Source organism: Chlorocebus sabaeus, chromosome 14 (genome assembly GCF_047675955.1).
Source record: "Chlorocebus sabaeus isolate Y175 chromosome 14, mChlSab1.0.hap1, whole genome shotgun sequence".
Lineage (NCBI taxonomy): Eukaryota > Metazoa > Chordata > Mammalia > Primates > Cercopithecidae > Chlorocebus > Chlorocebus sabaeus.
In genome coordinates this window covers 31,400,273-31,412,872 of record NC_132917.1, presented here as the reverse complement: position 1 = coordinate 31,412,872, position 12,600 = coordinate 31,400,273, and the positions used below count along the sequence as shown (strand labels likewise).

Sequence of the window (12,600 nt, the reverse complement as noted above, 5' to 3'; positions counted from 1 at the left end):
TGGGGGCAGCCAGCTTTTCGTGCCCTATGCAAGTGGCACACCTAGCCCTAACCAGTTTTTCACACCTTATGCAAATGGCACACCTAATCCAACCCATTTTTCGTGCCCTATGTAAATAAGACACTGCCTCCTCACCACACATCTTTAAAACCTCCTGCATTTAGCCACAGATCTGGTGACCTTTTTTTGGGACTCCTCTCTGCTTCATAGAGCTTTTCTCTTTCTTTTGCCTATTAAACTTCTGCTCTTAACCTCACTCCCTGTGTGTCCGCATCCTTGATGTCCTTGGCATGAGACAGTGAACCTTGGGTATCACCCCAGACAATGAGGCTGCTTAATTGTGGGAACCCATCTGTGATCCAAGGTAGATTCATCAGAAGAGTGAGTATAGAAGTGGACCCCAACTCTTTACATTCATTTTGAGGCCTTCTGTCCTCCATTTAAAAACCAAACCAGGCTGGGTGCGGTGGCTCAAGCCTGTAATCCCAGCACTTTGGGAGGCCGAGACGGGCGGATCACAAGGTCAGAAGATCGAGACCATCCTGGCTAAACCGGTGAAACCCCGTCTCTACTAAAAAATACAAAAAACTAGCCGGGTGAGGTGGCGGGCGCCTGTAGTCCCAGCTACTCGGGAGGCTGAGGCAGGAGAATGGCATGAACCCGGGAGGCGGAGCTTGCAGTGAGCTGAGATCCGGCCACTGCACTCCAGCCTGGGTGACAGAGCGAGACTCCGTCTCAAAAAAAAAAAACAAAAAACCAAACCAAACACTGTGCCCCCATCAGCCATTTAAAAAATGGTTAGGATGGCTGCCAGCTTTCCAAGACTCAGGGGACAGGCTTGCTGGGGAGAACTTGTGAATCACTCAGTGCCCTGAGGGTGCTGGGAATGTCGACCCTGTTTTGAACCAGTTTCATTTCATGGAGAGCCAAGCTGTTGCATGGGGCTGGAAGAGGTCCAGAAGCAACTGATTGTTTCTGACCAGGACCACACCCTTGTGTTACCCAAAAGCTTCTAGACTAACCCCAGCCTCTGATAGCTCTATGGGCATTGGCAACAGGATCTCTACACTTTTCCTATGACAATTTTCCTTCCTTCTTGTCACAACTGCCATGTCTCCTATCCACTCTCTGTATGCAATGCTGTGGGAATTTCTACAGTTTAGGGAAATAATCCTGTTAGGCAAGATCAGGAAATAACTGTAGTAACTGGGCATGTAGCTCAAAGGATTGCTCCTTTTGTAATTTTCTAGGAGCAGACGGTTTCCTCCCCTCCACCCATGAACGTCTCTCTCTCCTTTCTCCAGCAAGCACATGATATTTCAAGGCCTACAGCGCCACCTAGTGGAATAGCAGTCCTCTCCATGAGGCACATTGTCATCCCTTTGCTAAAACACTCTAATTTCCCAATTCTCCTCCCTTTTTGTACCCCTCTGTTAGAGACCAGGCTTTACGCCCCATCTGTGAATGGGAAAACTCAACAACGAGGAGAAAAATGTCCTCCAAAACCAAATTTGAGCCACAATACTGTCTCATCAGCAGGAAAACCACCATGGAGTCCCCACGTTCTTTTAAGTCACTTCTTCTGCCTCCAATTAAAATGGTACTTCAATAGTAAGAGAATTTTTATGTGTGGAAGTTAACCAGAACCGATGAATAAGAATAAATACTCCAGTCCAGGCCATGATAGCAGAATGTAGAGCTCAACCCAGTACACTCCCTCCATTAAGGGGCCTTGCCCAAATCCAATTGTTATGTAGTCTTTCCTGAGATCCATTTATTGGGGAGCCATGCAGATCACACACGTGTAAGAAGTCAAAGGGAAATCACCAACGGAGGGACTAGAGGTGCATGGGTAAGCGCGACTAACTCCATCTCTTAGTTCCTTCGGATCTGTGGCTGAGGGTCACACTTGCGTCCACGGGTGGCACTTTTAACGGTTGCCAGGGCTCAGAGAACCAAGGAGGGAAAAAAGTTGGGGGGACATCCCTGCTGTCTTCCCTTCCACCCTGGACCATTCTAAAGGAAGGAGGGGAATGAGGGACGCCTTGTCTCCTGTATCTTTCTAGCCATCTTCAGTCTGCACCCTTCTGGAGTACATTCTGAAGCAGTGAGACTATTTTGACCCTGAAACTTTGCTTTTGCTCAAGGATGTGTCCTTCTTAATAGACCTTTGAAGGCATTGTACAGTTGACTCAGCTCTTAGCAGTCATATTGACTCAGCTCTTAGCAGTCATATCATGCAGGCCCAAAAGGAATGATTCCTCAAAACTAGAGAAGCAACTTCTGGGGGAATTATCTGAGGCAGCTATTGGATGTCCCAGACCTTCCTGTCCTCCTTATTTGGAGCCCCTTCCAATCACACCATCAGCTCCTCGAGCTCCACCATCTCCAAAACTGTCCACTCCCCCGGCTTCACTCTTACCCCTACAAGAAATGCCCAAAGGAGGTGATGCCACTAGGGTTCAAGTTCCCTTCTCATTGCAGGACCTTAGGCAAATAAAGGGAGGCTTATGCAGATTTTCTGATGACCCCAATAGGTATATAGAAGCTTTCCAAAATTTAACTCAGGTGTTTGACTCTCATGGTGGGATGTTATGCTGCTCCTAAGCCAAACCCTAACCACAGGTAATAACCAGGCAGCTCTGCAGGCAGCAGATAAATTCAGAGATGAGCAATATGTCTCCTATAGTGGGACCAAAAGGAAAAGAGAAAATAGGGAAAAATGAAGAAATGGGGAATCACCATTCCCAATAGGAAGAGAGGCAGTAACTCTTGACAACCCTGATTGGAACCCCAGTGACTCCACAGATGAATAGGAGAGAAAACCCTTTTTGATGTGCATATTGGAGGGCCTACAAGGAACTAGGGCCAAATCTCTTAATTAATCTAAACTGTCCATGATAGACCAGAAGCCAGATGAGATTCACTTGGCCTTTATGGACAGGCTGAGAGAGGTGCTAATAAAAACACACCCTTATCCCCTGATTCAGTTGAGGGACAGATAATACTAAAGTACAAGTTTATTACACAGGCATCTCCCAATATTAGAAGGAAACTGCAGAAGCAGGCTTTAGGAATAGATAGCACTTTGGAAAACCTCCTGAAGGTGGCCACCTCAGTCTTTTATAATAGGGACCAGGAGGAGGCCCAGGAGAAAGAGAGGAAACATGAAAGAAGGACAAAGACTTGAGTAGCTGCTTTGCAGGCTTGCAAGGTCCAGGATCCCTGAGATGCATCTGCTAGTTGCTACCAGTGTGACAAGTCAGGGCACTTTAAGAAGGAGTGCCCAGGGAGCAAGAAGAAGCCACTTCAACCCTGTCCAACGTGTGGCAGGGACCACTGGAGATTAGACTGCCTTGGAGATGGAAGTCACTGGGTTCAGAGCCAGTCTCACAGACGGTCCAAAAGGACTGATAGGTTCCAGGGCTCAAAACCCCAGCTCGAGCAGCTCAAACTGCCATTATTGCACAGAAGCCCCAGGTGATTCTGGAGATTGAAGGAAGAAGAGTGGACCTCCTTCTGGACACTGAAGTCAGCCTCTCTCTTTCCCTCTCTAATCCAGGCCTCCCCTCTTCCCATAGCATGACTGTGATGGGCATCTCAGGAAAGGTTCCAACCCAATATTTTCCTCAACCCCTCAGTTGTAGTTGGGGGGACCTACTATTTACACATGACTTCTTAATTATGCCTGAAATTCTCATTCCTTTATTAGGTAGAGACATTTTAGCTCGCATGGGGTTGGCATCCTTATAGCCCTGGGACGAACTCTTTGTTTCTCCCTGGTGGAAGCTAGTATTAATCCAGAAGTGTGGGCAACTCAAGGAAGAATAGGTTGAACTATAACTGCTATGCTAGGCTAGTCCAGATCCTTCCTAAGGATCCCACTTCTTTTCCTAACCAGAGAAAATATCCCCTAAAGCCAGAGGCTAGGAAAGGGCTAGAAGTCATTATTAATAACTTGAAAATACAGGGCCTATTCAAACCCTGTAACAGCCCCTGCAATACCCCAGTATTAGGAGTACAAAAACCCAATGGGGAATAGAGACTAGTTCAGTACCTTTGCCTCGTTAATGAGACCATAGTCCCAATTCATCCAGTGGCCCCTAATCCCTATATCTTGCTGACTCAACTACCTGAGGGAACTAAATAGTTCACAGTCCTAGGTGTAAAAGTTACCTTGTTCTGTGTACTATTACATCCTGACTCTCAATACCTGTTTTACTTTGAGGATCTCTCTGGCCAAATCACCCAGTTAACATGGATGGTGCTGCCTCTGGGATTTCAACACAGTCCTCACTTGTTTGAACAGGCACCATCAAAGGACCTCTCTGAGTTTTCCCATCCTCAGGTCAGAATCTTGCAATATGTAGATGACCTTCTGTTCTGTGTCCCAACTTAGGAAGCTTCTCAGGAAGGTACAGAAGCTCTTCTTAATTTCTTAGCTGGCAGAAGACATAAGGTTTCAAAATCCAAGACCCAGCTTTGCCAAACCTCAGTGAAGTACCTGGGTCTAGTGTTGTCTGAAGGGACCAGAGCATTAGGGGAAGAGAGGATTAATCCCATTTCCTTCTTCACCCTCCCTAAGACCTTCAGGCAACTAAAAGGATGTTTGGGTATATAGGATTTTGCAGACTGTGGATACCTGTGTACAGTGAGCTAGCTTACCCCTTATATCACTTCATAAAAGAGACTCAAGTGGCTAAAACTCATTTCCTAACTTGGGAACCTGAATCTCAAAAGGCCTTTTATCAGCTAAAACAAGCCTTTCTTAAGGCATCAGCCCTCAGCCTTTCTGTAGGGAGGGCCTTCAATCTTTATGTATCAGAAAGGAAGGGAATGACTCTGGAAGTTTTAACTCAAGCCCAAGGACCAGCTCAACAGCCAGTGGGCTACCTGAGTAAGAAACTTGATTTGGTGGCTAAAGAATGGCCAGCATGCCTCTGAGCAGTTGCCATGGTGGCCTTACTCGTACCAGAAGCCACCAAATTAAAACTCCCCTAGAAAATCCAGACTGGACCCTCTTTACAGATGGAAGTTCCTGTGTGGAGCAAGGAGTCTGTTAGGCAGGATATGCAGTAGTCACTCTGAATGATGTTATTGAAAGTGTACCCCTCTCTCCAGGCACGAGCATTCAACTAGCTGAACTGATAGCTCTTACAAGAGCACTCAAATTAAGCAAGGGAAAGGTAACTAACATTTGCACTGACTCCAAGTATGCTTTCTTAATCCTTCATGCACATGCTGCCGTCTGGAAGGAAAGGCACTTCCTTACAGCTAATGGGCCCTCTATAAAATACCTTCAGGAAATTAACAGGTTATTATCCTCAGTTTTCCTTCCACAAGAGGCAGCAGTGATGCATTGTAAGGGACATCAGGGAGGACAGATGAAATAGCTGAAGGAAAAAAGTTAGCTGATCAGGTAGCCAAGTCAGCAGCAAGAAAGCCTCAGGGTCTTAACACACTCAAAGCCTCTCTAATCTGGGAAGGCTCCATAAGAGAAATTAAGCCCCAGTACTCCCCTCCAGAAACAGAATGGGCCATTTCTTGAGGATACACTTTCCAGCCCTCAGGGTAACTACAGTCAGAGGATGGCAAACTCCACTTGCAAGCCTCCAGTCAATGGAAAGTCCTTAAGACCCTTTACGAAGCTTTTCACTTGGGAAAGGATAAAACTTATCAGTGTGCCCAGAGATTGTTTATAGGGTAGAACTTATTAAGAATAGTCAAGCATGTTGTTAATGCTTGTGAAGTCTGTCTTAAAAATAATCACCTCAACAGGCAGCTCCTTCCTCCTTAAACCCAAAGGATGGGAAGATATCCAGGAGAAGACTGGAAGATAGACTTCACCCACATGCCAAAGATGAAGGACATTCAATACCTCCTGGTATGGATAGATACTTTCACTAACTGGGTAGAAGCATTTCTGTGCTATACAGAAAAGGCGTCCAAGGTAATAAAAGTGTTAGTTAATGAAATAACTCCCCACCTTGGTCTACCTAAATACCTCCAAAGTGGCAATGACCCCTCATTTAGGGCAGCCATCACACAGGGGGTCTCAAAGGCACTAGGCATACAGTATCATCTCCATTGTGCTTGGAGACCTCAGTCCTCAGGAAAGGTAGAGAAGACCAATGATATTATCAAAAGACACCTCAGAAAACTGTCCCAATAAACTTACCTTCCTTGGGTCACTCATCTTCCCATGGCTTTATTGTGGGTAGGAAATACCCCTTCAAAGTTAGGTCTAAGCCCTTTCGAGATGCTATATGGATGGACTTTCCTTACCAGTGATTTTTTACTAGACCAGGAAACCTCTGAATTGGTTAAGCATGTAACCTCTCTGGCTCACGTTCAACAGGAATTAATAAAACCAGCAGAAGCCCAACCCCAAGAAATAAGGCCACCTTTATTTAACCCAGGAGATTTGGTATTGGCGAAAGCTCTCCCTTCTCTCTCTCTTTACCTAAGTCCAAGCTGGGAACAGCCCTGTGCTTTTCATCTTTCAACCCCCTTGGTGGTAAAAGTTACAGAAATTGACTCCTGGATACATCACATTCAAGTCAAAGTCTGGAAGGCTGAGGGAGCAACTGCTGACAGCCTAGAGGAATGTCCCAGAAATCAATGCAAAAAAATAGGAGATCTTAAGTTGAAAAATCAGAAAAGATAAGTAAATGAGTAAGGGTTACTCATCCTACTAAGTCTCACCCCTAACTTATCAGATACTTTCAGTCATTTCTACTTTTCCTCTCAAAATTCACTGTCAGATATTAGAACTTCTTTTTGGTGCATAATTGCAGGAAGATTTTGATTATCCATGGGATTACATGTGTAACTTCATAAACCCCCCAGGGGAAATTCTATACTTAGTAAAATTTTAGATAGAAATTATGTATTATCCCACTCTTGTGGGAATTGCTATACTCTACTATTTGCAGTAGGACTATACACTATACACTGTGGCACCTGTGATGCGGAATTCTGATTGCAAAATTTTAATTGCTGTACTATTCTGCCTAATTATCATGTTTATAATAAATTATTATATAATAATTACAGGAAAGATTTAGCCAAATTTAACACTAAAGTTACTCTAGTCACCCAATCTAATGTCACTTATCCTAAGAAAAACATTGCTTTTATATTAACGCTTCTGGTAAAGTACAGCGACATCTGGTGGAGGCAATCTAGTATTACAACCAATCAGAACGGCTAACAGCTGTCAAACCCTACTGTCATGGTTATGGCCTATGTACTACCCCCACTAATAATGGTAATCTTAATACTCATATTCGAGCCCTATTTTCTAAATATTCTTGTAAAATTTATCTCTTCTAGCCTAGAAGTTATTAAACTCCAAATGGTGCTGCAGATGGAACCATGAATGGGCACACCTGTCTTCTGAGGATGCTCAGATTGACCCCAGCAGGAGCCCTAGCTGTTTTTCCCCACACAACACCTCTTTTCAGCAGGAAGTAGCCAGAAAGAGTCGTCATCCAACACCCCCTAACAGCAGTTAGAGTTACCACTCCTGAGAGGGGAAATATGATAGAGGAGATATAAAGGAATTATTCAGGCAGATAGTGAAGGTAAAAGAGTCCTCAGCAGGGCTTCCTTTTAAACAAAAAGCTTCCTCCCAAATCATTTCTTTTTTAACAAAGAGCAGTCTGAAAAATTGAGCTGCAAACATAGATAAGCAATGCTGGAAGCTGTGTCAATAGGAAAGGGCTACCTGGGGGCCAGACATCTAACATGGATGCTGCATCTTCCCTTTGTTTGTTACCACATATACAATTAAGAAACAGGCAACATGACACCAGCAGGCAGAGGATTCAACTGCATAATAAAAGATTAGGGTAGGGGCAGCCAGCTTTTTGTGCCCTATGCAAATATCACACCTAGCCTTAACCAGTTTTTTACACCTCATGCAAATGGCACATCTAGTCCAACCAATCTTTTGTGCCCAGTGTAAATCAGACACCACCTCCTCACCAGGCATCTATAAAACCCCCTGCATTTTGCCACAGATCCAGCAACCCATTTTTTGGACCCCTCTCTGCTTCATAGAGCTTTTCTCTTTTGCCTATTAAACTTCTGATTCTAACCTCGTTCCTTTTGTGTTCACATCCTTGATTTTCTTGGCATGAAACAGTGAACCTCAGATATCACCTTAGTCAATGAGGCCACTTCATTACCTTCAACAATGCATTAAACAGAATCACACTCTATATCCTAAGTTTATATGACATGAAGAAGACAAGCACTATTCCAACTATGCTTGATGTTTTTTTTTTAAGGAAATAAAACAATTCTCAGTATTACTACAGTTTTAAATGACAGTGTACTAAATAAATATTAGTTTTACTATTTTCCCTCACCATTTGCCTATACATTCATAACCAACAGTAAGAGAGTTTTTAATGCCTTCACAAAAAAATTTTAAAGGTCACAGAACAATTGTGATTTCTCCATTGATAATTAAAATTACAGGATTTCAGCATGCACAGTCACTTTTAGGGTCCATGCTACTGTGCAAAGCAAGGACTGCTAGTACATGCACACACATAACACACACACACACACACCACTGGCTTTGATTTGCTATTACAGTTAGGTCTTGAACAACATGGGAGTTAGGGGCACCAACCCCTACATAGTTGAAAATCTGTGTATAACTTTTCAGTATCCCAAAACTTAACTCCTAGTATCTAGTGTTGACCAGAAGCCTTAGCAATAACATCAAAAGTCAATTAACAAATATTTTTCCTGTTATATGTATTACATAGTGTATCCTTACAATAAAGTAAGCTAGAGAAAAGAAAATGTTATTATGAAAATCATAAAAAATAGAAAATATGTTTACTGCATTGTACTGTATTTATCAGTATGATAAATTTGTGTCATCTTTTGACAAGATGAATTATGTATCTGAAATGACTGGCAACCTCAGCTGCAGGACACTTTGAGGAGATGGCTGATTGAAAATCTAGGGCAGAGAATGAATAAGGTAAGCCTGGAATGACATGTTTTGCAGAAAGCAAGTAAGCACTCAAAGACTAATGAGGTCATGTTAAAAGGACACAGGAGCCAGTCTGGAAAGGCTTCCAGTAGCCAAAGTTGGGACAATTGAGGATCAAAAAGAAAAATGACTATAAATGATGGAAACATATTAAACATGTAAAAATCGACCTGTCTCTAACTTTACTGAGAAAAATGCAAAACAAAGCAAAACCTTGCTTACTAACATTGGGGGTCACTGCTAGAGCAACTTCTTACTCTAGATATTGGTAGCTAAAGAAAAAGAATCAAACATAGAGTCTGTCTTTCCAGTAGGGACTGTCTATCAGGACAACCATAGTCCCAGTTTTTAAGGGAAATCTCTTCCTTACTGAAGACTGCTAAAAAACAGAAAGAGGCAGAGAACTGGATTGTCACAAAATAGTCCCACTCAGACCTAGAGCTGATCCCAAGGGGAAAAATGTAACTTTATAGTGGAGGAATCTGATAATCAGCATCTTACCTCAATCATCAAATCAGCATCCTTAATGGTGGCAAACACAGATGGCATGTGCCATCTCTAGATGTGATGTATGGTGACTTATACAGCATCACCTATGAGGTACTCATGCCTAGGATGTTTACCCAGAATCTAATTACACCTTTAGATCTAACTTCAGCTCACAGAAAATGCAGAGGATATAGGGAGAAAATGAAATAAGGCCATAAAGAAATTGACGAATCCAAAATGTGTCTGTTCTACAAGGCAATTTAATTGTTTCTGCAGCAAGATAATAAAAGGAAGGATTGTCTGTTCTTAATTAAAAGAGACTTAAGAGGTACGTTAATCAAATGTAATGTATGGTACTTCATTGGACGCTAGTTTGAATAAACACATTACAGAGCTCATTTTGGGAAAATTTGAGTATAGATTAGATATTAAGTGATTTTAGGAGATTATGAATTTTATTAGCAATGAATACATTTTATTAGCAATAAATAAATAGCACGAAACTTCCTTTTCACGATGCATAATACAATGCATAGGGGTATGATATTGTAAGATAACATGTAAGATCTGTTATTTACTCTAAAATGCTTTAGCAGAAGAAAACTGAAAGGAGTTAATGTGGCAAAATATTAGCAATTTTAAATTTAAAATGATGGGTATATGAGGGTTCGTGATGCAATTTTCTCCACTCTTCTATATGTTTGAAGCTTTCACAAATAAAAAAAATCCATTTTGAAACTAAAGATGTCTGATGACTAAAGTGTCTTGCTGTCTGAGTGTGTTGGTTTGTCTTTCAGATTTGTGGAGAGGGAATTGGCTTCCTGGTTAAAGTGATAGGATTGTTCCATCACTGGCTATGATCTGAAGCCCTTAACCACAAAGTTGGAAAGCAGCCAGCAAAGCAATTGTCCAGGGTGCAGATTACTGGGTGTCACTGTGTACCTAAGGACTTCTTCCTCAGCTTCATCCTGCCTTGAGGCTTTGAGGTCTCTCTCACTGGAGGTCAAACTGTCCTGGACAAAGTCACTTAAGCAGTGAAGCATTTTAGATGACCTTTCACCACTTGGACCCACTCCGTCCCCTGCCCCCACCCCATTAGGGAGGTTCAACTGAGATCAGTTGTCTATTATGTCCAGGTCCGAGAGTCATTTATCCTCAGTTACCTGTGTCTCTGACTACAGAAACTGACTGAGATACTTGATAGAAACTTGGGGCTAAGGAGAAAGTATAAAGCTCCATTCATAGAACTAAACCACTCTCTGTCTTTCCCCGAAACCCTAGATTTGAGGGAAACAGAGACTTTGGTATTTAAATAGTTGATACTCTATTTTTCTAATTAAAATTTTTTTGTAAGTTTTTATTTTTTTAACTGACAGATAAAATTGTATGTATTCATTATGTACAACTTGATGCTTTGAAGTATATATACATTGTGGAATGGTTAAATTTATCTAATTAATAAATGTACTACTTCACATAGCTATCATTTTTGTGGTGAAAACACTCACCTTTTTTGTGTTTTTAAGAATACAATATATTGTTATTAACTATAGTCACCATACTGTATAATAGGTCTATTGAACTTACTCCTCTTATCTAACTGTAATTATGTATCCTTTGACTAACATCTCTCCAACCCACCCTCCCCTCCAACAACCCCAGCCCACAATTCTATTCTCTACTTCTGTGAAATCAACTTTTTTTAGATTCCACATATGAGTGAGACAATGCAGTATTTGTCTCTCTGTGCTGGTTTATTTCACTTAACATAATGTCCTCCATATTCATTCATGTTGTCATAAATGCCAGAATTTCCTTCTTTTCTGGCTAAATAGCATTCTTTTGTGTGTATATATCACATTTTCTTTATCCATTCATCTGCTGATTAATACTTAGGTTGATTTCATATCTTGGCTATTGTGAATAATGCTGCAATAAACATGGGAGTTTAGATATCATTTTGACAGGTCTCTTCCAAGATGGCCAAATAGGAACAGCTCTGGTCTGCAGCTCCTAGTGAGATTGACACAGAAGATGGATGATTTCTGCATTTCCAACTGAGGTACCTGATTCATCTCATTGGGACTGGTTGGATAGTGGGTGCAACCCACAGAGGGCAAGATGAAGCAGGAAGGGGTATTGCCTCACCTGGGAAGTGCAAGGGGTCAGGGAATTTCCCTTTCCCAGCCAAGAGAAGCCGTGAGAGACTGTACCTGGTGAAATGGTACACTCCTGACCAAATACTGCACTTTTCCCACAGTCTTAGCAACCGGCAGACCAGGAGATACCCTCCAATGCCTGACTTGGCAGTTCCCACACCCACAGAGCCTTGCTCACTGCTAGTGCAGCAGTCTCAGATCTACCTGTGACTCTGCAGCTTGATGATGGGGGTGGGGCATCCACAATTGCTGAGGCTTAAGTAGCTTACGTGTAAACAAAAAGGCTGGGAAGCATGAACTGAGTGGAGCCCACCACAGCTTAGCAAGGCCTACTGCCTCTCTAGAGTCCACCTCTGGGGGCAGGGCATAGTAGAACAAAAGGCAGCAGACAGCTTCTGCAGACTTAAATGTCCCTGTCTGACAGCTCTGAAGAGAGCAGTGGTTCTCTCAGCATAGCATTCGAGCTCCAGGAACAAACAGACTGCTTCCTCAAGTGGGTCCCTGATCCCCATGTAGCCTGACTGGGAAACACCTCCCAGTAGGGGCCAACAGACACCTCAAACAGTCAGGTGCCTCTCTGGGATGAAGCTTCCAGAGGAAGGATCAGGCAGCAATATTTGCTGTTCTGCAGCCTTCACTGGTGATACCCAAGCAAACAGGGTCTGGAGTGGACCTCCAGCAAACTCCAACAGACTGCAGCTGAGGGGTCTGACAGAAGGAAAACTAACAAACAGAAAGGAATAGCATCAACATCAACAAAAAGGACATCCACATCAAAACCCCATCTGTAGGTCACCAACATCAAAGACCAAAGGTAGATAAAACCACAAAGAAGGGGAGAAACTGAGCAGAAAAGCTGAAAATTCCAAAAAACAGAATGCCTCTTCTCTTCCAAAGGATCACGCTCCTTGTCAGCAAAGGAACAAAACTGGACGA

At 42.7% G+C, this 12,600-nt stretch overlaps 1 protein-coding gene across 9 annotated transcripts in view; it reads left to right on the top strand.

The window, feature by feature from the left end:
• The window catches only part of SRD5A2 (steroid 5 alpha-reductase 2), a 284,751-nt gene that overhangs the window by 111,905 nt on the left and 160,246 nt on the right, over positions 1-12,600 (top strand). For 2 of the 9 annotated variants that reach the window (XR_012095256.1, XR_005243288.2), the window contains one exon: positions 7,336-10,873. The exons of the other annotated variants lie outside the window; for them this stretch is intronic. The gene's annotated coding sequence lies outside the window, so the exon portion shown is untranslated. Of the gene's footprint in view, positions 1-7,335; positions 10,874-12,600 lie in introns of those variants that run through there. 9 annotated transcript variants of the gene reach the window in all.